General features: G+C 43.3%; 1 protein-coding gene and 1 long non-coding RNA gene across 10 annotated transcripts in view; one reads left to right on the forward strand and one right to left on the reverse strand.

Moving 5' to 3' along the window:
* Positions 1-27,860, reverse strand: part of dlgap2a (discs, large (Drosophila) homolog-associated protein 2a) — a 185,291-nt gene that overhangs the window by 98,828 nt on the left and 58,603 nt on the right. For 2 of the 9 annotated variants that reach the window (XM_084915593.1, XM_084915592.1), the window contains exon 1: positions 25,217-25,625. The exons of the other annotated variants lie outside the window; for them this stretch is intronic. The gene's annotated coding sequence lies outside the window, so the exon portion shown is untranslated. Of the gene's footprint in view, positions 1-25,216; positions 25,626-27,860 lie in introns of those variants that run through there. 9 annotated transcript variants of the gene reach the window in all.
* On the forward strand, positions 7,468-8,530 carry LOC146365453 (uncharacterized). The gene is made up of 2 exons (XR_014798702.1): positions 7,468-8,243; positions 8,326-8,530. It is a non-coding gene; the product is annotated as an uncharacterized LOC146365453 (long non-coding RNA).

Below are 27,860 nucleotides of genomic sequence, written 5' to 3' on the forward strand. Positions count from 1 at the left end.
ACAGATTGGCACCTGGTGTCTTCACAGAGCAGATTTGAGCAGCTACACACCTGCTGTCTTTGGCTCAGACCGCTCTGCCAGGGAACGTTCACGTACAGATGTCATAGCGCACGTGTGTGTTTATGTATCTGTGCGTGCGTGTGTGCTTTACGAGCGCTGCCTAGGGTATTGCATTATGCTTCATCTCCTGGAATGGACCTAATGGGCCGTGAGGAGAAAGCAGACGAAGCAAGCCCAGAGGCAGCGTACAATGTGTCTAACACCTGGTCAGCCATGTCACCGGGAGGCCATATTGGACTCGTTCCCCATCCTTCTGTCTCTTTGTTAACTAGTAAATGCATCTTGGGCCGTAGCCGGGGTAGCTTTGCTCACAGCTAATTATCCAAGCCAATCATATGCAGACAAGCAACGCGATTGGATTCAGCAGATGAGCTGACGGTCTAGTGGCAAGAATCAGAATAACGATGCATATTTTAATCTACCTACATTATCCATAATGCAACTCAACCACTGACAGCTCTCTCACCAGAGATTGTGGGGACTATATGAAGACGGCACAATGGGAATCGGTGGGTTGTGGGTGCAATCTGTAGCTTCAGGTCTTACCCTGAGATCATACTCGAGACCTTGTGACCACACTGGGATGAGAGGTTATCAGCTACACTATTAAGCTTGGGTAGCATGTGCTGTGGCATGAGGTAACACCGTAAACATGAGATGTCCAGGGCAGTGACTCCAATTAGAGTAAAACACAACTTTAAGGCTACATAAGGTTTAAACCATAGACACTTTATTAGCTGTACAGTCGGATGTTTAACATGGGAGTCTGACTCACTGCTGGAATCAGCCTCTAGTGGCCACTCAAAGAACTGCAGTTTTTGACACTTGTGGGCCGGCCTTATTTTTCAGCCCTGAAGGCTGCTGCTTGGTATCAGCTAACACGGCTCCCAGCAGCTGTCCTCGGGCTGATATGGGAAGCAGGCCACAGCAGCCTGATAAGCTTACTTCTTTCAAACTCCCAGATTTTAACATTTTTATTCCATTTCTAACTCTCACTTCTCAGCCATAGCAGGCGATGACAGAGGTGACATCCTTTCGGGCTGTTTATAAATCATCTCCTTCTGGAGCCACAAAAGGTTTAATACAACTCCTTTTCCCCCACACACTCGCCCCTCAAGATCTACAAATAGAGTTTGATGTGCAGGCTTCCTTTTAAGATCTGTTCATCTTTCTCTGTTTGGTTCATCTGACAACTTTAAGTTCAGCACTCATTCTGCGTTCAGCTCTTTTTTGCTTTTCCACCAACTCCTGAGTTAAATCTGTGCCAAATGCTGCACAGTGTTCACTGTTTTTGTCTCTTTGTTGTTTCGGCTCTTTGCAGTCGGTTTTTAAAGATGTCTTTCCTTAATTGCTTGCTGCTGGAAACAACATTATTAAGAGCAGGGAGAGTGAATTAGGTTCTTAAGCTGTGGGCTACAAAACCAAAACAGAGAAAATGGCAAAAAAACCCACTCCATAGACCTGAAGGCAACTGTAGCGCACAAACTTCATCCACTCACAACTCAAAAATAATACCACCCAGTAAGGAAACACATAAAAAGCATTTCTTAATAATGCAAATAGCAAATTAATTCAGCGTGCACTATTTTAGTTAATCTCAGCTGCAACAGCGCAGGCACCTCAAACGCCACATACAAATTTGCAAAAGATCGATATCAACTCACTAAAAGCCTCAGGCAGGTAGGGAAGATGCGATAAGGAACTACATCTGACTCACAGATGCATAAATAAATCATGCTGGTCCAGAGAAAGGTGCTTGCTTTGAGCATACTCAGTGAATAAGGATGTACATCTACACACTGACACCTGGGAATAAAGGTAAACACCATCACACTGTTCACTGGGCTTTTCCTATAGCGTGCTGTTACCTCAGCTGACCTTATGTCTCCTGGAATTAGTGGAGAATGAGTCTGCTTCACGACAGAAAATACAACTACTGTCTTGTGATGTAATGTACTTAGTCAAGATACACTTAACCACGTGTTCATATGCTGTGGCACTTTTTCTACCTCCAGTTTAGAACCTACAGTTAAGCTAAAATGTATGTGTTTAGACTATAAGAGCTATCAGGAGTAGGGATGGGTACCGGGTTCTGACATAAACGGTAGTAACCAGACCGAAAAGCAGCGCACATTTCGGTGCTTTATTTTCCCTGAGATGTCACACACCAATCATTTTACCTTTGCAAGCGTAGTAGGCGGGTCCAGGTACGTACGTTCTTTTAGAGCAGCGCTACAGATTAAAAATGCCCAAGGCAAAGCGGTCAAAGCTATGCACCTGGCGACGTATAGCATTTTGTTAAAAGCAGAGAAATGCACCGTATTTGATAGCTTGCTGCGAGACCTCACACCGAGCACATCTACTGCGGGTGGGTTGCCTGTTATCGGACCCGGAGTTAGCAACATCCCCCAAGAACCCGAAGCGGAGAGTCCTGGCCCCTAGCCCTGCCAGTGTAGCAGAAATGATGACGGATGATGATGGCAGCAGCAGCCGCTCTTCTCTGCGTGAGTAGCTTAATGTTGTTCGTGTGTAATTTACGTTGAGTAGGCTAACCACGTTATTACATTAATGCACGTAAGGTGAACTAGCAAACACCATCGTAGTTACATGCGGCTGTCTTCTTGTTTGATGGCAGATACTCCCTTCACCCTGGCCAAAAAGGCTAAAATGACCAAAGAAAAAGTGGAAAACAGTTAAACATGAGAGGTTTTTGGACAAAGTTTATGTTTTTTCCATTGATTAAGCACTGCTTCCAGCCAAGAGTGATACCATATATGCCCTATAGCTGCAGAAAAGGCTAACATTGTTATCTTTTTACAAAAAACAGCTAAACATGAGAGGTTTTTGGACAAAGTTGGTGTTCTCCATTCTTTAAGCACCGGTTCGAGCACCGTTTAAGCACCGGCACCGTTTCAAAAGTACCGGTTTGGCACCGGTATCGGATAAAACCTAAACGACACCCATCCCTAATCAGGATTATGCAGAGAAAACCCAAACAGGCATGCAAACTCCACAGGTGGGCCTTGAACCAGGTGCTGGGCTTTGTCAGTCTTGCTTTGTATTAGTTAGTTCTACTTCCTTTGTCTTGGCTTGATTAGTTTCAGCTATGTTCCCCACATTTCCACTAGCTCATTGCATTTTGTATTTACTGTCTCTCTTTGTCCTTTGCTGAGTTGTCCCACGTTTCTGTGTGTCCCCTAATGTTTCCCAGGGTCCTGCATAAAAACATGCACTCCATGGTTACCTCTGTCCCCTGTGTTCTGCATTTAGCTCTGCAAACAACAACTTTCCACACCGCTGACTGTGACAGCAGGAACCTTCTTGCTGTGAGGTGACACTGCTACCCACTCCACCACCATGGAGGCTTATACACATCTGAGAAACAGTCAAACAGGGTTTACTCTTCTGTTGCACGGTAGCGCCCATTCCTCTTCCATCCAGCTACCAGACCCCAGATCTCTCATTGCATAATAAATGCATAATAGAAGTGCAGCAGCTCAGTGCATGATTCGAGAAGCAGAAAGTAAGCTATAGCCAGCAGCAGTCAGGCAAGCTTTGTGATTAAATACCCAGTTTAACAGAGTGCCTGCTCAACATGCTACAACATGTTTTCTGTAGCTGTAAAACATGTGTGTGGTTAAGAAATGGTGTTCGGTCGTGTGCGTGTAATGATATGCTAATTACCTCTGCAAAGGAGGTTATGATAGGTTTTCTAAATGTTTGTGCGCTTGTTTGTTCGCAGGGTTCCTCATTAAGCTATGGGTGGAAAACTGTAGCAGTGATGGTCCAGTTAAATCTGGATCCAAGAGTTTGGGGAAAGTGTCTTGACCACAGGGCAGGGCAGCTCTGAATATTTTGTGTTTTATCTTCAGAAAACAGTTTCAGATCAAGATAAGAAAAATGAGGTAGGATCTCAACCAGATCACCAACTAATCTGAATCCAGATGTCCAGTCGGATTCAGCCTTGGCGGAGGGATACAGGATCCGCCGTGTGCATGTGTGGCAAAAAACAAAACAAATAAAACAAAAACGTTGCCCAGAAATTGAAGCATGAACCAAACTGTGGACTTTGAGTCGTTACACCCGTGCAAGAAAGCTGACGCTCGCTCATATGAATCCAGAAACACTGAAGAATAACCAGCACGTAGCAGACAAGCTTTTGTTTCTGGATTTGTTTAAAAAATGATGACATCAAAGCTCCTTAATGCTAAAGGCCATCTAATGTGACAATTCATAAAGGAGGAACTCTTCACAGATACTCCTTGTCCGTCTGTAGCCTAGCAACTAACAGACCACAGCACATTTTTCTTTTTTTTTGCTCTGCAGTGTTGTACGTTACAGGGAAGGAAACGCTGGGACTCTCCTGGAATTAGAAGACAGATGAAATGACACGCGAGAAGAGAAAAATCATCACCAAAGAGTGCAAACAACTCAGGACAAAGGAGGATCAAAGGAGCTCGCAGTAAGCAGCAAACAAGCCCCAAATCACTATTTTTGGTTTTTTTCACTTTATCGCACACATGTGCAAAAAGCCAGTCCACTGAGGAAGGATAAACACGGAAACCTTAAGTCTCCCATGTTTGAAAAAGCCCGTTGCCATAGTAATGGGCAGGGATGAGGAGGAGGTGGTGAGGTGTTTGTGGATTCTCCTTCCTGTATGCAAAGTGTTATCCCTCACACTCTGTCTTAGAGCATATGGATAAATATAAACCTGATCCACCGCCTGGCCGCTTCTATTCCAGACAGAAAGTTGCCCATGACGTGAGGAAGGACCTCCGCTGCCTGCTCGACCTGCGGCCCTCTCTAGGATCACTCGATTATACTTGAAGTCAGAGGCTGAGGCCTGGGGAAGGGTTACCTCTGACAGATAGATGAATATTACATGGTGTGAGGTCACCCTCAATAGATATGCATATGACTCATGCAGTTGTAGCAGAACTATATTTGAAAATGCGATAAATATTACATCAATGGGCTCTTTTATGTGCTCGTTACGACTTCACAGCCTTGGCCATCTATCACAGTGTGTTATTTCATTCATAGTCTGATGGCGAAAGAACTGCAGGGATTAAATCATTGGCTTATTCATGCAGCCATTTATTTGGTTTAATCTCTTTGATTCGAACAGTATGAGCTCCTCGCGAGGAGCGGTGGGCAAGTGATAAATGTGGGAATAGCATGCTGATGCAGAGTCTGCTCTCGAAAAATGACCACTGTTCCATCACATGTTCCCTAAGCATTGATCGGCAGGCCTTGTGGATGGACGAGCAGTGGTGCAACCAGGCATGGATTCCCAGACGACTCCCCCCCCCCCCCCCCCCCCATATTATAATATCAGCTGTAACACACTCTGAGTCATAGTGAATACACACACATAACAACATATGTAATCATTTCCACCCATGAGGTAAAGTGGTGCGGTCATGTAAACATTGAGGCTGTTTATCACCTACAGGTACACATAGCTCACATGACCTCCACACAGTTAATCTATTCAGGCGTACATTTGAATAGTGACAGGCTATTGTTTCAGCTATGCTCCTTAATTGGATGAGCGTGCTAAAAAATGACATCTGGGGTACATTAACCCTGACCTTGTGTTCAAAGTCCCTCGGTTAACAAGCTTTAACCAGTGGACTGACAGCACGGGAGTCCATCAGAACTGTCTTTAAGCAGCCATGACTAAGTGGTAACTGGCTGTGGGCGGGGCCAGCTCAGGTATTAGCAACACTCTGCATTTTCCACTTGAAAGAGGCAAAGAACTGCTGACAGAATGGAGTGAATGAAGTACTAAAATAAAGCACAGAAATATTCATCAGCGAGCAGCTTTCCAAAGTGTGGCTGACGTGGAGTCCAGCCTGCACAGAAATGTCAGATAACTCCAGCGAGCCACCGTGCCGCACGAGTATTAGCTGATGGTCAGCGTGGCATCACCGGCTCAGCAGCTGCAGCTTTTGTAGGTGGACACGCCGGCAGCCGGGTGTGTTCACACGTTTCTGCTTTGTTTTAAACCCACTGCCATGTTTTAGCAGGCGGCCACAGGGAGCTTGGAGAAAATCTAGGTTTTTTTATTCAAAATGAATTATACCTGATTTTTGAGGACCAGGGGAGCACTTGTTGAATCTGAGTACATTTAAAGCTTTTAAACGGTGGCACTTGAAAGCATCTGAGCTCAGCAACAAAGTCAGCTGATCCCTCTCCTCGTGTTTGCAGTGGACCGGCAGAACTAATCTCAAATAACTTTAGTGATTTGATTTTTCTAGTTTCTTGACTAAGCTCGAGGCAAATTTCATGCGCAACATTTCTTATGAAGCAAAGAAATGCATGGAATTGCTGCTGTCTTTATGGTCTGTGACACTAAATTACACGACATTTTGGCCATACTGGTGTCTGCAACAAGCTTTCCCTCCATTTTTATAGATTTAATAACAACCAAAACAACTGACTCAACAAGCGGGATTTCAAAAAGATTTAAAAAGATGAACGTTTTGGCCATTTTCTAAAATAACAATAACATACCTGGCTTATGTAACGTGATTTAAGACCCTTTAATAACACTTAGTAGCTCAGTCATCACTTTCAGCGGGAGAAAGAGATAAAAAATGTTGCGTTTCATCTCCATTAGTCAGTCGTCTGTTTGGAGACAGCAGAGAGAGATTGATGGCCTGGCGAGGATAAACAGCTAGAACTTATGGGAGCGGTCTGTCTATGTCAGAACAACCCTTGAATTCACAAGGATAAAAGTCAAGTCATGACTCGACGGGTTAAGGCCAAAGACATGGAGCGATACATCGAATTCACAAAGCGACCCGGTAACAGAGTATTAACTTGAGGACAAATCGGTAGAGCAATGATCATAACAAACACATGATGGGAATTTAAATGAATAAGAGGGGCGCCTGAGTGCAAAACCTTAATGCTTAGCATGTGAGATGCATGAATCTGCGTGAGATTAAAGCAAAGAGCTGCTCCGAGTCATAAAATATAGACCACGGCTGCAAAGAGACATGCAGTTTAAATCATGGTGACGGAGCGGTACCGAGTAACTCCTTCCTATCAAAGAACACTCGGGGGACAGGCGCACTTTGCTTAGGCATCATTTGCATTTTTCCCACAATGCCAGTGATTTATGCCCCTCAAATAAAAGCCATCATCCACTGGCGGTCTCTATCCCAGAGTGATTTAATTAATGGCAGGCACATCAACTCCCATATGTGGAACATGCCTGGGAGTTTGCTTGTCGATCAGCATCTGCCACCCCTGCAACAAAATATGATTCCAATCAATGCTGTAATGGTTTTGAGGCCGAGCATCTAATCAGCCTGGCAGGAGCCACAGCGATGGCAGGAATAATGGAACATTTGGTGTTTGTTATAGTGTGTGTGTGTGTGTTTCATAACAAGACGGCCTTTGCTGCTGCTGTAAAGCTCGACATCACACTGTAGGCCACAGTGCAGCAAGAGGTGGGAGATCAGGTGTGTGCTTCCGCCTGGAAAAGTAGAAAGTGCAGCTGAACCCGAGTAAGCTTTTTTCTATTGCTCAAAATGTTGCCTGTCAAATCTGGGCCACTAGATTACCCACAATGCAGAGCAACCACAGCGAGATCAAAACTTCACACTGAGTGCTCATAAGCTCACTTCTTTTCTAACATAGCACAGACAGTTTTTTGGCCTCAGCCACCACTGCAATTATTAAATGTCATGCAGCTCCCTCTGAAGTCAAAAGGCTTTATGACCCTTAAGATGTGTAAACAGAACGACGTGTAAAGTCTTCAACATTTCCTGTTTTAATTAGTCCCCACATCACCCTGCTATGCACCAGACGCTGCAGGACAACTTCAAGGATAAAGATTGAATGATATGATCAGCTAGACAGTTCCGAAACAATTCACCTTCCTGTCCCCGAGCAATAGCCAGCCGCTCTGTCACGGTCGGACGGTCCTCCCCGGACGACCTGCTTGTTTATTTGTGATGTGTGTGCGTCTTCCTCTCTTTCTCTCTCCCTCCCTATTCTGCGGGTCGGGCTATGCCTAGGAGCGGCGTCTCCGAGAGAGTAAGAAAGGCCGACCTCTGACCCGGAAGTGTAATCTTCAGCTCCAGCTGCCGCTAATCATTCTTCACTAAACGGAGGTATTTAACGGTGTATCCAGACGGCAGTCGACGCTGGATTGTACTCGGAGCTCGGTAGCTAAGTGTGCTCGTGATCTTGTAACCCGCATAGCAAGGCAAGCCTTCTTATCCGCTGTTGTGTTTGCTCGTCTCTCAGGTGGAGAAGTACGGGACGGAGGAGTGGAGGAAAGGATTCACTGGTGTTTTCGGGAGAAGGAATTCACACGGAAGGAGTGCACACCGACCTCACGGGGAAACTCACCTTCACCACTTTTGGGAATTGAGAGAAAGGACATTGTTGGATATCTCGCTGTTAAAGACTATATTTCAAGCACTGTAAATAAACGCACTGTCTGCTTCAACCCAGAGCTCCGTGCCTGAGTCCATACCGTTCATTAGCCCTGACACGCTCACCGATGTAAAAAAAAGTATGCTAGCGATGAGCTCGTAACCTCACGTACTCTCAAATGATTCAGGCTGGCACATCACAGCGAAGATCGATCTCGTCTCTGTTCTATTCATTAAGAAAATCAAGACGGATGCCCTGTGAGAGATCGACCTTTATAGGCTCTTGAAATCTTCATGTTAATGTGCAGCAGTGGACGTTATCCTTTGAATTCATTTGACACAAGTTCTAAAACAATGTTGGCACATTAGAGATAAGATGAAACAGGCCCTTATTGCCAGCCTGAATCATATCCTAAATGCAAGCTTTCTAAAGCCCAGTGGGCACATTGAGACTTTGCTTCATATGCCTGCTAATAAAAAAAAGACCAGCGCCCATCTGTACAGTGCATCTGTTCCCTGAAATCACTCAGACAGTTCAGGACGCTGACACAGCTTCCCCATTGTCATTGACAGAGCTGGTTTACACTTTGGCAAGCAAATCGAGAGCTGTCTTTGTCTAACAACTCTTAAATGACACCAACAGTTGTCTCATTTATCCAGTGGATCTGGATCAAATGAGTTCATCATTTCTCGCAACATGCAACAGCCAGATTGGAGCTCAGGAGACAGAGCAAACACAGACAGACCCAAACACGGGTCAAATCCAGCAATTACACGGGGCCCGGGCTGTCTGATATCCTCAGCATCTTCAGGTCACTATATCTTTCTTCAACATTAAAATTGCAGAATTTGAATTTTATTTTTAAGTCCTTCTGACTGTACTGAAAACGAGTTCCTGCTTCAGTACGTCTGCTCTGCAGGTTCTGCTGCTGTGGCTCTGAGGTTTCCTGCTCTTTATAGATTTATCCAACTGCATTCTCACATGGCTGCTTTCCAGAATAAAGTGCCACGAGTGACGAGAGCAACATCGGTTTACAAAAACCCACCAAGCTGTACACTACACTGGACCTAACCTAACAGGTGGCACATAAAACTAAGCTGGCATTATTCAGCTTTCAAACTTCTTACAGTTTATAATAATTGCCATTTTTAAAACAGACTTTGATCTTACCACATACAGTATTAACAATAATAACACGCTGTGACATAGAGCCAGGGCTCGATATCAGTAGTTAAGAGTAGGGATGGGTACCGGTATCCGGTGCCATCATGGCACCGGTTCTGACATAAACGGTAGTAACCAGACCGAAAAGCAGCGCACATTTCGGTGCTTTATTTCGGTGCTTTTTTTCCTGAGATGTCATACACTTTGAATTCTAGCCAATCATTTTACGTTTCCGAGGATAGTAGGCGGGTCCAGGTACGTACGTTCTTTTAGAGCAGAGCTACAGATTAAAAATGTCCAAGGCGAAGCGGTCAAAAGTCTGGCTGTACTTCACAGCAAAATATGCAAACTCAGCAGCCTGCAACAAGTGCTTTAAGGTGATACTGTGCAAAGGAGGTAACTCCTCAAATCCGATGAAACACCTGGCGACGCATAGTTTTTTTTTTTAAAGCCGAAAAATGCGCCGTATTTGATAGCTTGCTGCGAGACCTCACACCGAGCGCATCTACTGCGGGTGGGTTGCCTGTTATCGGACCCGGAGTTAGCAACATCCCCCAAAAACACGAAGAGGAGAGTCCTGGCCCCTAGCCCTGCCAGTGTAGCAGAAATGATGACGGATGATGATGGCAGCAGCAGCCGTTCTTCCCTGCGTGAGTAGCTTAATGTTGTCCGTGTGTAATTTACGTTGAGTAGGCTAACCACGTTATTATATTAATGCATGTAAGGTGAACTAGCAAACATCATCATAGCTACATGCGGCTGTCTTCTTGTTTGATGGCAGGTACTCCCTTCACCCTGGCCAAAAAGGCTAAAATGACCAAAGAAAAAGTGGAAAACAGTTAAACATGAAAGGTTTTTGGACCAATTTTGTGTTCTCCATTCTTTAAGCACCGGTTTGAGCACCGTTTAAGCACCGGCACCATTTCAAAAGTACCGGTTTGGCACCGGTATCGGATAAAACCTAAACAGTACCCATCCCTAGTTAAGAGTGACATTTGTCCATCTCTGTTTGAATCTTTATATTTGAAGTGAACACTTATTTGTGACAAGTCGTTCCTTCTGGCTAATACCAGCCTGGAGAGGAGAGCCTTCCACGGCACAACAGGTGAAGACCTGATTGCAGTTTACTGGAACAATGATTAATGATCCGAGTTGTGCTTATCTATAGTCGTGTCTGTAGGTGTTAATGCCAGACATGTGCTGCATAGCAGGTATCACAGCAGCACCACCTGGCCTAATGACCCTGCCTCTTACTAGTCAGCAGGTCTCTGGCTCCATCCTCTACAGATCAGCTGTGAGGAGGAGGAGGAGGGGGTGGGTCAGAGGGTTGACGGGGTGGCGGTTGTCGATGTGCTTTGCTCAGCTCACACCGACCTGGAAATGAAGGTGTTAGATCGCCACCGGATCGTCCCAGAGGTGTCACGTTCCTACAGAGCCCACGTGGAGAGGGCATAAATGTGAAAACTGTTTGTGTTTTTTTGTTGGACAATCAGATTTGATTTGTTCGGGTCATTGCCATCATTGCTCTTCTGTATTGTCGAATGCATTGATGATTTATCTGCAGCTATTAATAGGAGCTTTGGGGGAGTGGGTGTAATTGCATTCTTGTGATGACTGACTGTGAAGGCCAGGAGCAGCTGAAATAGATGGCACTAAAGTGACTCATATATTCTGCACTGCTGTAGCTCGTGGCAGCACATTTGGTCACTTTGTCGGGACAATTATCAACAACCTTCTCTCTAATGTGAGGAAAACAAACGGTGACAGTGGGCAGTCTTGGTCAGGGTTTAGAAATGTGACTTGTGGATGTTTTTCAACATCTCATTCATTGAAAAGGACTAAAAGACATATTTTGAACACCCTGGGTGGGGTAAAATCATCCTGCCTGTTGATATGTGTGCTCCTGTTGGAAATGAGCTTTCTGCTGCATCTGCACCCATGCACACAATCCATTATGAGGAGCCACACCATCAGTCTACCTGTATCTCATTTCTGCTCCAGTTATCTTCGTGTTTCACCAAATCACTTCTAGTCCAGAGGAAAAAGCTCTCCAAAGGGCTGGAAAGGACTTACTGGACCATTGACTGGAAATGAAAAGTTCAGCTACTGCAAGTGTTTGGCTTTTTACTTAAATCTTATTACTTATGAAAAGCTAATAATTACTATAATTACAAAGACTCCTGATTCGATACAAGTCCGTTTTTCCTTTTTGTTTTTAGAAATTTGTAGAAAACGTGAAACATCAGCAGCCTCACAAAGACCTGGAGGCGCATCCAACGATAACTTGGACCTGGTGAAGTGAGATTGCTCTCCAGAAGTCAAGGTACAGTAAAGATGCAGCATTTCAACTCACTTTAACTCTGAGAAAACATGAAGTCTTGAATGTAGGCTTACAGGTGCCCAGTGCTGGAAACTTCAGAGTCACAGGGCACACTTCTCTTTTCTTGGTAGGATTAATGCTGCCTCCTCCACAGAGCTAACCCGTGTTGGACCGGTGCAAAGCGTAATGCCTTAATGTAGCCATTACTGTAAAAAAGTGCCCATTAAACACGTGTTAGGTCTGGAGAAAAGGAACGGGCTATTTTAGCTTCATTTTCTCAGGTAAAATGCTGAAAGTGAGTAAAGTCTTTCTCCAGTGCCCTCAGGATGTAGAATGCCTTCCTAAATATATTTATTATGTATTTATCTATTATTACTGGGCTTCATTCTGGTTTAATACTCCTGAGACAGACCGGGGCATTTTCAGAGCCTCGGCCATGTCATTTATCTACTCTTCCTGCCTTGGTATAGTCATCTCATCCATTAGGACTGTCCTGCCATTCCTCTAACCCAATTGTCCTTGCTACTCTTAGAATTTAGATTCAATTTTGCCTTTACTTTAAATATCTTACAGTTTTCTCTCTGGGCTCTCTTTCCACCCTCCATAGTGGATTTGACCTTTTCACAATGGAGAAGACTGGGTCTGAGGTATTTCACAGCCCTCGGTGATGCTGACCACTTTTCCAGCTTTGACACTTTATGGAAGAAATATGATCTGGCCTGTTCTAATCTCTTCAGGTACCTTCAGATCTGTCACTTTATGCTGAAATGGTCAGAGGTGTTATAAGCGAGAAAGAAACCTCTCTAAGAACCCTGAATAGCAAGTATATGAACTGACTGTAGACTGCATGGTGTAGAGACTTTATTTTAGACCATTTTATTTTACTCATCATTGATTCTAAAACTTATGAAAAGATCCGTATGTTCTAGATAATAACTAGAAAGAACTAGAAACCATAAACTCTTTGGGAAACTGTCTAATGAGGTCATATAATTAATATCTATTAAACTAGGAAACATATAAACCAGTCATAATCGTATGCCCTCTTTGGCCTTCAGAACCTAATTCTTCAAAGCACAGATTCAGCAAGGGGCTGGAAACATTCCTCAGAGATTTTGGTCCATGCTGACATGACAGCATCTCACGGTTGGTGCAGAGATTTCAGCTGCATTCATGATGAGAATCTCCCGTTCCACCACATCTCAAAGGTGCCTCTAAGCTCTGGTAACTGTGGAGGCTGTTTGAGTACAGTGAACTCCTGCTCGAAGCATCAGAAGATGGTACACTGTGGTCATGAAGGGATAGGCATGATCAGCAACACTCAGGTGTGCTGTGTGTGCAGCTGGTACCAAGTGGCCTAAAATGTGCCAAGAAACGATCCCCCACCCACAGCACTAAACCACCAGCAGCCTGAACCGTTGGTACAAGGCAGAATGAATCCATGCTTTCACGTTGTTTACACCAAATTCTAACCCTACCATCTCAATGTCAAGACTCATCAGACAAGGCAGTGATTTTCCAGGCTCCTGTTGTCACCTTCTGGTGAGCCTCTGTGATTTGTAGCCTCTGTTTCCTGTTCTTAGCTGACAGGAGCGACGGCCGGTTTGGTTTCCCGTTGCTGCAGCCCATCATCTTCACGGTTTGACACGTTGTGCATTCAGAGATGCTCTTCTGCATACTTTGGTTATAACAAGTCATTACTGGGATTACTGTTGGTTTCCTATCAGATTCCAGTCTGGTCCATCTCCTCTGACCTCTGTGATCAGTCTATATGCCTAAGTGCACTGTTGATGCCACGTGATTAAGAAACAGTGAAACAGGCGTAACTAATGAATTACAATGTGATGCTAATACATCTGCAAACCTGCTGCATGCAGACTGCAAAGTGAACTGTGTAACTCTACACCCCCTTTAGCGTGGTCATGACAACATCACACAAACATAAATCAACTTTATTATTTGTTGGAATTTCAAACAGTTGATTTGCACATATTACATCCACCTAATTAGTCAGTTTATCACGTAGCTTAGTGATGTGACAGCAGCAACCGTTTGCTCATTAACAAACAGGCTAGATCACAATGTGGCACTTCATACAGCCCTTAGCTGGTCTCACATGCACCATCTGTGTGTTAATGTAAGGTTTATGAAGGCATGGACAGAGAGCGACACGAGCAGGGCTTCTGAGAGAACACTGAATTACCTTTGAAGAGATCTGGATGGTTGGTTTGTGCGATTTGATGTCTGTTGTATCAAAACTGCACACTTGCATTAAGTCCTTTCTTGGCCAAAAGTCAAAGGGAGACTTTCAGAAAGGATTTACAGGAGTAAATAATTTCCCAGGAAAAAAACAAAACCAAAAAAGCTTTGCCTATGCTGCTGAAAAACTCACTGAGTAAACAAGAGGAAGAGATACTCAGGACACAGAGGAAGAATATGTGCAGAGCTTTGTGGACGTGGGCAGATAAGAGAAAACATGTACAAAGTAAATGAGGAATAAAAAAAGTCTTCTAGACAGAGGACAAGCAGAAAGGTACTCCTACCAGTCTCCTGGGGACAGTCTAGCTCCAGAGGGTCAGTGTTCATAAACTATTTGGATGATGACCGCTTTCAGTGTTCATTAAAGTCAATGTTGGCATAATGTAAGCTGCTTACTTTGCTCCTGAATGTCGCTGCGTTCGAAGATAGACATACTTGCATCTTTGGGGTTCTTTGCCTTATGATTAGTTATCAATCTAAGCTAGTTAAATGCATGATGAAAGATGCTGGATTTGGTTTGGTTTAGCTATCAGTACGGTTAGTGTAAAAATGCTCTCTGCATTACAGCGTTCACAGCTGGAAATAGAAAACTTTTCAGTCAGTGGACTTTAACCTGGAAGACATCCCTGACCAGGCCCTTTGTTATCTCGACAGACGACAACACTCACACTTCCTTTGCTGCTCTCTGTCTCTTTAATTCTCAGATCCTAGCTATGATGACTTCATTTTCTCCATGAGTGTGCAGTTTCACCTTTGACCTACAGAATCTCCCCTGGCTGCCTGTCTATAGGGAACACAATGGGTCCTCAAATCAGAGTTCATACTGAAATGGTTGCCAGAGCTTAGTGTCTCAATTCAACACACAGAAAAAGACTGATAGCAATAAAAGAGCAGCAGCTTCAAAGGCACAGTAGTCCATCATGAAGGCTGCTATAAATTTAAAAGCCAATTTCAGTTCTTATGCACGACCAATTTTGACCGTTGGCCTTAACAAATGAGGACGATCAAAGCATAAAAATACACTCAATGCTTGTACAGTAATTGTACAATGTTATGAGACAGCAGTTTGTGTCCTGAGTGAAAGCATCGTTTTTGCCATCAGTTACATGTTTAAGTTCACTTCTACTCCCTGCTTGGTCTTTAGACACCAACTCTACAGCGTACCAACTGGACTTTGCTATATTTAGGAAAAGATCCGGCACACTGATAGTAAAAGATACCTGTAGTGCTCAGACATGAAGTCCTGATGATGCACCGCGTTTTGCCGTTGCAGATGCAATGAAAGAAAAGCAAAAGAGAGCATAGGGAGATGGGACAAAGCATATACTAGGGGAGAGAGAAGACAAATATTTAATGACACGCTGCAGTGGTATATGCAGTAAACACTGTATGGGCAGTGAAATGAAGTGAATAGAAGTAATGGTCAGTGCATTACATGAAGTCCCACTGTAGTCTGCACCAACTGCATCCCCTTTAAGATGCATTAAAATAAAGGGGAAGGGGTCACATCATGAAGAGCAACAAACACAGACAAATACAGATGGGAAGACACTGCTGTATATACACAAGAGGGCAATTAAGGAAAGTAGAGACAACTGGGTAATGAAACACAGGTGACAACAATCAAAGTCAACATGAGAGAAAGTAAAACTACAAATGACTACCAAAATAAAAAAGGTGATAAGCAGTAACTAAATAGGGAAATCCAGATAAAAGACTGAACTAAACAACAGGGGAACTGACAAAGAGAAAAAATAAACTCCAAGACAAAAGAAAATAAGGATTAAAGATTAAATACACTACTGAAAGTTAACAATATGCAAACTAAGAAGCAAACTAAAAGTCCATGAACTCGCAATAATAGATTAAAGACCCAGGACCATGAAATCCAGTCTAGAAGTTATAAAATGAACTAATATTTTTGGCATCACTCTGGGACAAAATGTTTCTGATTTTAGAGATATTGTGCAGATGTACGATAGCAGTCCTGCATATTTGAAGGACACATCCTGGTGAAAAATGACTCCAAGATTCCTCACAGCGTTCCTGGAATCCAAGGTAACACCATCCAGAATAAGTGTTTGGTTAGATACCATGTTATTAAGATGTTTAGGGCTGTGTAGTTTTATCTGAATTTAGAAGCAGAAAATTAGATGTAATCCAAGTCTTTATGTATTTAAGACATGCCTACACTTTAACTAATTGATTTGTGTGATCTGGCTTCATTGGATACATAAAGCGGTGTATCATCTGCATAGCAGTGAAAATATATGCAGTGCTTTCTAATAATACTGTCTAAGGGAACACTGTGTAATGTGAAAAGTACTGGACCCAGCACAGAGCCCTGTGGAACTCCATCACCAACTTCAATGTCCAAAGAAGACAAATTGGAGTCTATCATATATACACAATTCAAACCATTCCAGCATATTTCCTTTAATAGCACCAGTGTACTCTATTTAATATATTAAAATTTTATGATCAGCAGTATCCAATTCTGCACTGAGGTCTAGCAGGACAAGCACAGAGATGAGTCCACTGTCAGAGGCCATAAGAAGATCATTTGTAACCTTCACTAAAGCTGTTGCTGTGCTGTGATGAGCTTTGAAACCTGACTGAAACTCTTCAAATAAGCCTGCAGATGATCTGTTAGCTGTTTGATAACTACTCTTTCAAGGATTTTTAAGATTAAAGGAAGGTTGGAGATTGGCCTATAATAAACTAAGACAGCTGGGTCAAGTAAGTCTTTTTAAGTAGCAGTTTAATTACAATCCCCTGAAAGCCTGTGGTATGTATCCTTTTAATAGAGAGAAACTGATCATATATAAAATCCTAGTATTAATTCTCCAAAAGTTGATTCTGTTCATCTGGACGTAGCGTTTTGTGGGAGAAACGTTTCGTCACTCATCCAAGTGGCTTCTTCAGTCTCAGCTGACTGCAGGTTTCCCCAATCTTATAAACCAGCGGTCTCCAACCTTTTTTGCGCCACGGACTGGTTCATGCCCGACAATATTTTCACGGACCAGCTTTTAATGTGTCGTGGATAAATACAACAAAATAAAACTAGTACCGGTACCGAAAAAAAGAAGATTTATTCATAACACACGTGAAAAGACCCAAGAAAACAGAGTTAACGATAAAAACGATAACAAAATGACGCTGAAAACCGATAAAAACCCTGAAAAACGTACATTTCACACCTGAGCCTCAACTCTCGCGGCCCGGTACCAAACGACTCACGGACCGGTACCGGTCCGAGGCCCGGGGGTTGGGGACCGCTGTTATAAACAGTATACAGTATAAATATTGTAGTTCAGAAAGGCGTAAAGGAGAGGAGGACTGTAAATAAATATTATAGGTTATTAAAAATGATGTACTTAACATTATGTCTTACAATAGTCAGCTGTCCTTCTGAGGGCTTCTGAGTATTTCACAGATCAAATGAACAACAACATACCTTCACCAGCTTACACATTATCAGGTTTAAGGTGTGTTTTTGTGAATTATAGCAGGGACTCCATCCCCTCTCATTACCTGGTTTATTTTTAAAAGGAGCCGTGTACTGATATACTGGAAGTGCGTCAGTCCAACACAAACACAATAACAGGTATTTCTAAAGTGTTTGGCAGAAAGCCTAATCATTTCCAGTTTGTGCTGCTGCAATCTTCTGGAACAAGTACTGTGCCATCAAGGGACCCTGTCGTCCTGCACTTATAGACTACAGAGAGAAAACCAGCTCGTCTATTTTCATATGCATCTACCAAAGCGCCACAGCTATGGTCTCCATCTCTACATTAAATCACATGGTGGAATCACACACTACACTGTTGATCTTGTGACAAATCAAAATACAATAAACAAATGTATATATAAAAAATTAAGGGAAATGTCTTCAGTTTTAGTCAGTTTGGTATATTTTTATTTCTACACAACCAGCAGAACTAATGTGACTAATGTGTATTATTATTTTCTCTTCAGAACTTAAATCTGCTGCTAATCAATACCACCCACGTTTATTACAACAATAATGAAAGTAGCTGAACTAATGCTAAAACTAATAAAAGGAAAGGGAAATTAAACCATTAAAATTAACTCTTGGCTGCTCCCTTATTTCCCAAAGGGTTACCACAGCAGATGGATGAACACGTATAATTTGGCACAGATTTTACGCCGGATGTTGTTCTTCTCACAACCCTCCTATTTGTCTGTGCTTGTGTCCCCTGAGGCTGGGTTTTTATGACAGACCTTTCATGTGCTGGCAAATGTGTTAACCACTACACCATCGAGCCACTGAGTCCAAACCGAAAAGGCAAAAACAAAAACACTAAACTAAATCTACTGCAGGGCCAACGCGGAGGTCAGCCAGCCACTCACAATCACACCCGATTATGGCCGATTTAAAATGACCAGACAACCCAACATGCATGTCTTTGGATTGTGGGAGGTAGCTGGAGTGTCCAGAGAAAACCTATGCAGGCACGGGGAGCGCACGCAAACCCCACACTTGAAGACCTCACCCAAGCTCATAGATTCCAACCCAAGACCTTCCAGTGTTAACCACCACAGCACCACATTTACAGTGTTTTCATTTAAATTAACTATGAAATGTGTCCAACAGTGTCATCTGCTGACCAAAAGCAACAATGCATGCAAGACAATGCAACACAGAAGATTTCACTGTGCACATATTAAAAATATATGGCTGAAAGTCTCTTCAGACAACATGCAAACCTGGTAAGCCAGATTTGTCCTGCAGAAACATAATATTTTAACACATCGCATCTGATTAACACATCTCTCTTCAGTCATTCTCACGTCAGACTTGTAGTAGAAGAAGAAATCAGGCTGATCTGTCTTTCAGTAATGAATGTCAGGAAACAGCTGCAGCTTGTGAAAAAAAAAATTGGTCCTCTCCAAAAATTATTTGCATTAAGGGAAATAGTCTTATGGGACTAGTTTAAGCCGATGAAGGGAAGTCATTTCCTACTCACGAGTAACTGAATGAGCCCTTTTTATGCTGCGCTGTGCCATACATCAATATGTAGCCATTCCTCTCATAAAACAAGTCGTTACACTTTTCAGGAATCTAAAAACCACTGGAGTCATTATCAGCTTCTCATCCGCGACAAAATTGGAAGCGAGTTTGCATTTGGCATCATACCATATGAACCGGCTTGAAGTAATGCAGTGAGAAGCTCCCGTGAGGGGGCTGCAGGGATCAAACTGAAGGCAAAATAAGATGCACTGTTGCGGCATCCCTCCACCCACACAGTCACCGTGCTCACTCGCACGCGTGTACTCCAGTCATGGCTGCTGGGGGGCGTACGTGCACAGCTACTGTGTGTCTCATCAGCACGTATATGCCAGTGCACGTGCGTGGGTGCGTTTCCAGTGCACTCCATCATTCATTTCTCTCCTTGTCACTCTTTCGCCCCTTTTTTTGTGTTAATTTTCTCAATCCCTCCCACCTTGTTTTGATCTCTTTCTTCTTTTCTCTCCCACTCGCTCTCAGTCACAAAAACATGCACGTGCACCCATCTATCCACCCACGCACGCAGTTGGCACGGGCGAGTCCCCGAGAACCAGCACGGTTTGGCATGGGGTTATGCAAAGAAATACAAAAATTGTTGCGGCACCACTGCCTAATGGTGTCTCCATGGCAACTAAGGGAGCAAGGCCCTGCGTTGCGGTGTCAAACAAACACGGCAATTTAAACTTGAGCGAAGAAACGAGCTGGATGATGCTGTTGCATCATTACTGTATTTGACACACTTTAGGTGGCGGATATTTCACACTCATGAGTGCATGAGGTTTAGCATGGAGAAAGCAGCCTGTGCAGCACACAGTAATACGGTGACACTGACTGTGTAGCATTCAACTCTAACAGACAGCCTGTTATACACAGTTTTATTGTTTTTGAATTATACTGTGAGCATTTCCCCAATTAATCACATTTTCTATGTTTTGGGAACATGCTGGACACTCGTCTGTAATTTCAAAGTGAACTTTTTTGCTTCAAACAAAGGTTTTTGCACTGGATGACACATCTCCAGGACAGCAGGGGGACAAGAGGATAACGCAGAAGTGGCTCTCTGAAATATCAAAACTGTTCTCACATGAAGAAGAGCATTAGTCATTCTGGCAAATTCCCAAAAATGACATATTTTAATATTCACTGGAGTAATAATCACTCTGTTCTGTGCGGTGTAACCAGAGGGAGCCCAGGTGGATGGATGAGTCAATAAAACGTCACATAGTTGTTAATTTCTCAGCTTCGCGCTGACGCTGGTTATTATCATTGCCATGACAACGAAGTCTCCCCAATCGATGACAATGTGATGATGCAATACTACATTAAACTGCATTTAAGGTGCTTTACCCCCAGGCTGCCTAAATATAACCCAACCTCACCCATAATATATGATGGAAATATGTGAATGAAGGAGCAAAGACCCAAATCTTAGCTAAACCAGAGCTACAAAGTGAAGGCACTGGCATGACTGTGCATTAGTGTGGATTTAAAATAATTTTATATAAACTGGTTTTTCACGTTCTTTTCTAATAAGCTAGAAAGGTAGGAAGCCAAGTGTAATGAGTTCTGTGCAATAATCAGCTTAATACTGTATTGCACTTGTGATCTGCCCAAATTGCCTATTTAAACTCCGAGTACAGTATAGTCAGGTCGATTTACTTACAGGGCACATTTATTGAGTTTAGCAGAACAACAAGTGAACGCACCATCAGAGTGATCCATCTCAAGACGTCGTGTTAATGGTAATAGCGATAAACAGTAAGTTATTTTTATTTTCCACCTAATAATTCTAAAAAACAAAGAAAACAAAAACTGTAATTCATGTTTCTGTAAACACACACACACACAACTCAGTGCCCTTTGTGCTACCTCATCTTTGACTTTGAGGCACAAAGGTGTGTCAGCTAACTGTCGGTGCAGCTAAAGGGAGAAAGCATCGCAGTTGGAGCAGCTTATTCAGGTGAAACTTTTAAGAAGCAAGCCCAAGCAGTGCTTTCAAGTAGCAAAGAGCTTGTTCTGTTTCAGTGCATGAGTCATTTGGCTTTAATGCTTTACCTGTGGCTCAGAGGCTGGGCTCTGGCACGGACTCAGGATGCAGTGCAACCTATTGACTGCCCAGGGACAGAGAGAGAGAGAGATAAAAGCAGAGCTATAGTGGACTGAGAGCGCTGGTGAGTGACAGACACACAGAGAAGGAGAAGGGGGGAGAGATGCCAAGGCAGAAGAAGAACAGAAGGCTTTCTTCTTCTCTTATTTTTGTTTTTGGGCTCAGTTCAAGATTCTCTGTTGGGAGAGAAGCCTCCTCTGAAGAGGCGGCTGCTCAGAACCTCAATAGCATCCAGCCTGTGTTCTTATGTATGTGTGTTTTTGGGTAAGTGTTCCAAAATGAGAGCGCTGATGAAGTCAGCTGGACTCTGATTGGAGTCAAAACCATTATCCCAGCAAAGCCATTATCCCATTAGATAACACGCCTCACGCAAACACATTCACGACCAACAAAAAGGAAACAACTCATATCAGCGGCTCATCATCTGCAGCAAGTGGGATGCCCCGCACTGACTGGTGACTTATTGTCGGTGGTGGGCCACCATCTGTGCGTCAGTTCACACGTTCATCACTATCCTCAGCGACTATCCTAAGCACAGCCCGGCCACAGCTTTCATCCATGTCAGCTGCTGAAATGATGATCCATAACAAATGGAGTCTTCAGAGGAACGCATTCCTTTGCAGTAAAGTCCCAGAGGCTGCACCGCATTAAATGCATGCAACCACTTCTCTTCTCCTTCTCTGTCGTTCCAGTAACTGGTCACTATTAGACTGTGACAATATTTTTCCTTTTTGAAAATCAACCTCCAACCTTGAAATCTGGGCACTGCAAACTTGATTTGTTACTGTAGCATCAGTGTTTTCCAAAACCTGTCTGCAACCTTTGCAGGCGAATAATCATTTCAAGCTCCCTCGCTTCCTGTACAGCGTCTGACTGCCAGGCCTTTGCACAATTAAATTAAAAGCTCCTTGTTACAGCCATTATGGAGTTTCCTAATATGCAGTACAGTAGAAGGAAATGATTAGCATTACAATGTGCTGATGGTGATATTCCATACTGCTGCAGCTACATGTCAAGACAGAGAGATGATAGGCTGCAGGAATCCTCCCATGCTGTCATGTTCCCTCTGATTTGTTTACAGCCGGCGACTGTTTTCAGTGTTTGATTGTATCTGACGCGAACCGCCAAGAGCACTCAGAAGGCTTCTGTGCAATCTTTACTGCACTTATCATTTTGCATGTAAAATAATACCCACTGGTCCATTTTTCATTCTTTATTGGCTTCTTCTGGAAAACATTTGCTTAATTCATGCAGCCGCTTTGAGACGGTGCATCAAACAGAAGTGAAATGGCCAAACTAGCTAAGATAAAAAGACCTCAGCCCAAACACACATAGCAAGAACACAGGCCATGCCAATCATCCTCAGGAAACAGCATTATCATTTTGTAAAAAAATAAAAAACATTTTGTGCAATAAAATGGTTTTTGTGGGGCTAACAGCTGTATCTGTCTAATTCCTGCTTCATCCTAATTCCCTCTAAGGGTGCTGAAAGGGACAAGCCACACAGAGCAGTTATCTGACAAGACAATCTACTACACTCCGTGTAATTGTAAGCCAGGTGACATACTACAAACACGATTTCTCAAGTTTGGCGCTTGACGAAAACAAATTGGTACTGAATAAAGTAATGGCCCAGCAGCTTAGCAGAGCATGAGGCTGGTTTATACATGGGTGTTGTTATTAACATGCATGAACCTTTCAAAATATGGGAAATGATGGTGTCGTGGCAGGTGGTGGATCCACTTCTGATACTAAAGCAAAAGATCAGTGCAAACTGCTTCACATGCACACTGGCAGCTTGTGTTTCATTACTCAGGCTTTGTGCAAAAGAGTTTGTGAAGGTGATGAGTGGAAGTGCGTGTTTAAACACGTGTGCCAATCATGGAGGCACATTAAAGCGCATTAAGTAAATGAGAGGTAAGAGCAGATTGTGTCCTCCAAAAGGATAAATGCTTTCGGCATACATAAAAATCAAAGCCTTAATTGTGTTCCTTGAGGTTTGAAATCATAGCTGCACAGGCCACAGTTTAGAAGCTCCACTCTTAAAATTTGTACCGTGGACTGTAAAACCTGATGATAGTTTCTTAAGTGTTTAAAATAATTCCACAAAGTAATCTTCTCTGTAGTCACTGAGTTTGTTTAAAGAGTTTAAGAATGAGCTAATGTTCAATTTCTATTTACAGAATATGGAGTTAAATTTGTTTTTCTTTGGATACTGTTATAATTCTGCTGCTGCATTTTATTCTGGTCTAATAAATATGGCAAAAAGACACATTCCTTCATTATGGTTAGTAAGGAAACTTGTGACTTTGAAGTCTTCAAGCTTTGCATATGTGTGCTCAAGTACTCTACTGATCCATGAAGAAACTCAATTATTTATGGCTCTGGAACATGAACTGAAATTCACTGACACTTAAACTGGTTCCATGCATTGAGTCACTTGGTTGCTTTTTTTCCTGGTTTAACTGCAAAGGCTGAAAATCAAGCAGGTGAGCTGAGGGTGAATGCATACAGCTACAGTACAGTGACACTTCAGTGTGACATGCAGCAGGAGTCCTGATACATGCACACACAGCTTGCAGCATTATACACAGTAATAATATACAACAGAGTGCATGTGTGAGGAAAATCCTGTACAAGTAGTGAGCACTGCCCGGGGGGAGGGCATGGCAGACGAGCCAGAAGAAGCATTTAGTGTTTATAGTTCACACGTTTAGATTATGTCATTTAATTACTTAGCATAGTGGCATTATGTGCACAGTTGTACAATGGGTGATAATTCCCCGGGGATTGGTCCACCTGCATCTGCAAAAACACCACACAGCCTGCTGGATGTCACTTTGGATTACAACCATCTGTTTAAATACTGTGAAGTGATAGATAAAGAGCCTCTTTACTGAGCCCACGCTGTCTGTGGCTGAATAACATCGTGTCTCTAAGTAGATTCAGTGTGAGAGTCTGTCTGCAGTGCAGCAGTGAACATCCAAAGCATCTCCTCTAACTGGCTGCTGTGGCTCTGCGCTCCACCAAGCAGCTGATTTACACCAGTAGGTGAGAACCTGGGAACCCAGGTTGTAATTCGTCACCAAGTCACCACCCACAGCGGAACGCCACCCAATACCTGATGAGGAGACGGCGCTGCGCCGCGGACGAGTGTTTCCCAAAAGAGAGCGCGTGCCCTTACGTGTGAGGGCAAAACCACAGTGAGCGGAGCAGCGACAAACGATAGCGTTGAAAGGGAAACACACACGCAACAGTACAAACACGCACGCACACGCATGCATTCAGACTAAAAGCACTTCATTCACAAAAGCCGCACACATAGAGCCCAGCCCGCTGAAACTTTACATTAGACACATACAACTGCCCCACACCCACATGTACACTCTCCTCACAGCGCTGTCACAGAATCTCATTGTTATCATCCCTGCTGCACCGCACTGTGTATACACTACCTCTGCCACTGCTTCCCCTCCCCAAAAACCACAGTGAGGGACTCAAACACACATTTATGGAGCTACCGTCAGTCCACATCATTTATGGCTGCATGTGGAACGTGCAAACCATTTTACAGCACCAGGAGGTAAACAGAGCTGCCTCAGTCTTTGAACTAACAGTTTTAAGTTGCTGCAGGATTTTTTTTTGCACAGAAGCTCAGGTGGTCTATTATAAAAGCACAAAACTGGAGACAGGTGCACATATGTTACATACAGCCTGTGTTGGACTTGTGTTTGTACATAACTTCCACCAAAATATCTCCTCATGACAACATATCAGCCTCCTTCAGGGAGAAATGGGGAAACGGAGCTTCTCTGTAACCTGCCACAACAAACACATGATGAACATGAAGGAACATGAAGCCAGAGAAACAACTTACCTGGCACACAGTCTAAAAGCAGGAGGCATCTAGGACCACAAGCTTCTCTGTCATCTGGAGACAGCAGAAGATTAGACAGTCATAGTGCATGAGATGCGGGATTAAAGACTTCCTCAGCTCTCTCATCTATCCTATGACTTTTGCCTCACATTGATCCAAACCTTCTGAGAAAAGGTAAGGGGCTGGCAAAAGGAACAGCTAAAAAGGCAAAGAAGGGTGGCAAAACGACTGCGAGATGCTCAGATCTCCTCCACTAAGACGAGTTGCGAGCGCAACGTGAGGACCATCCACTGCAGCAGAGCAGAGTAGCGCGCAGCAAAGGAGGAGAGGGAGGGAGAGAGGAGCGAGGCAGGGAAAACAGGCATTTACTGCTGCTGGTTCCAAAAGCACGGCTGGAGCGAAAACCTGGGACTGGAGTCTGGATCCTGCTCTTTTGCTTTCATACAGATGGAGAGTTATGGAAAGAAGGGAGCACAGACAGAGCAGAGCATCGTTGTAGGACATGGTGAAAGGCTTATGTCTGCTGCACGATCTCCATCTAACTTCTCTTTTGCACGACATTTAATATTTTCCCCTTCTTGGCAACAAATATTGCATGTTTGCTATCATTCTCCAGCTTCTACAGAGTTGCTGTGGACAAACTATTGAATCATCTCTAACAACAGCTGTCATATTCTTTTGTTTCCTTACTTTATTTCTCTTTATTGTGCTGTCTCGGTCATTTTCCAGCTATATAAATCTGTACAGCGGAGATCCAAGGTGATGACAGACACTGCATTCCCACAGGAAGTCAAATGATGCACAAGGAGTATTCATTCTATTAACCGCACATGGATATTCATATTAAACTCTTTCTGACAATGTGGCACATTTTGCTATAATCTCTCTTATGGAGCAATTGGGCCACCTGGCTAAAGTGTCTCTTGCTTGCTGTACTGTAACAAGGGAACAGGCTTTTAGTTAGAGTCCTTCGGCCCCAGCAGGGCTCAAGGTCGCTTGGCAGAGCTGCCTGCCGGCAGCCGAAATCCTTCAATGATTAACAGCGGCAGACAGGATGGAAAAGCTGTCAATCCAAATCTATAGTCTTGGCCAAGAGAGCCGGCCAGCTAACCCACGTGCATTCTAACAGCGCTCGACCAGGTAGAGCGGGGAGATTTATGAACCCACAGAAAAAAGTCAATCCCCTCTCACCGAAAAGGTGGGTACATACAAAATGCTGATATTGTTCTGCAGCTCATCAGGGGACAAGACAAGGTCAGAATGGCTGTTTGTCTGGGTTTATAATGAGCTCAGGTCAGAGCAACGTTTGATCACATGTTACCTGGTGGATTCATGTTTTCACAGCTTCATTTGATCCTTTATTGTAAATCGGTTGTCAAAACACACAGCTGTGGGACGGCTGTTACACCCCGGAGAGATCACCAGCGTGACCAGAGAACTTGATTGCTTAACCCGTGCTTTATTAAAGTCTTTTGTTGGTGAGGCATTCAATGTAATAGAGGAGTTGTGCCTCACTTCTAGTTCTCTTGAATGTTTTCATAGCTAAGGATAAGGTTTGTTTCTGACTTCCTGAATTAGCGTTACAGGTTCGTCTGGCGTTTTCCTAGTTTCTTTGCCCTCTTAATTGAGTGAATTCTTTAGTTTCAATCGTCGCCAGGGTTTCCTTAGTTCCTTCTGATCTGTTGCATTGTGTAAATAAAACGCTGCTGTTGCATTTTCACTCCTCGCCTCCGGGTGGTATCTGCACTTGGGTCCACACCTTGTCTACAAGCCTGCTGGCCGTGGCACCAGGAGCTTCTTCCTGTGAGGTGACAGTGCTAGCCACCGTGTTAACAAACCAATACTGGACTTATGAACTTTATATTATGAATTTATCAAAGCTGATGACACGTTACAGTGACATCAGCACACATTATAAAAACATCAGTCTCATAAAATATAAAGGCATTGTTACATGTTACAAATATTGGCTTTCCGTGCTGACTTATTTGTGGTAAATAGAGCAGGGCGATATGACCAAAAATATTTATCATGATATACATTTGAAAATTTGCAATAACTATATAACTGACGATATAATTGACACTAGACAAAATACTTTACAACTCCACAACTTTATTAGTGCAAAAAACCCCATCAATGTATTTTCACTTAAACAAGCAGCTGTATTTATGTGCATTAAAGTAATATACAAATTTAACAGTGCAAATGCAAATTCCTTGCTGACAGTTTAACCAAAAGGCATTTCCAGTGGAAACTGGCCGACATATCCTCAGCATAACCATGTATAATATCCACAAAACTTAAAATGAGGTTATACACACACAATATGGTAAAATTATGTTGAAGCACATACATAAGGCACACGGGATTATAAGGGGCACTGTCGATTTTTAGAAAAATCAAAGGATTGATTTTAAGTGTGCCGTATTTTCCAAAAAACACGGTAATAACGACGGCCCGCTAGCATGCTCTACCAAAAATAGTGCTTTGTTGTGTATCTGACGGACGAAAGCTAAACCAGTTCCACATCACTGAAGTTGCAGCATTTTTACAAACCAGTTCTGGTTCATCCGTTTCATTCAACGATCTGCTTTCGCTCTTCTCATTCTGCGTTGCCGCCATGTGCGTATGTAAACAAAGG

The sequence above is a fragment of the Perissodus microlepis genome, chromosome 19, assembly GCF_051167445.1.
Source record: "Perissodus microlepis isolate ML-2025 ecotype Zambia chromosome 19, ASM5116744v1, whole genome shotgun sequence".
Classification (NCBI taxonomy): domain Eukaryota; kingdom Metazoa; phylum Chordata; class Actinopteri; order Cichliformes; family Cichlidae; genus Perissodus; species Perissodus microlepis.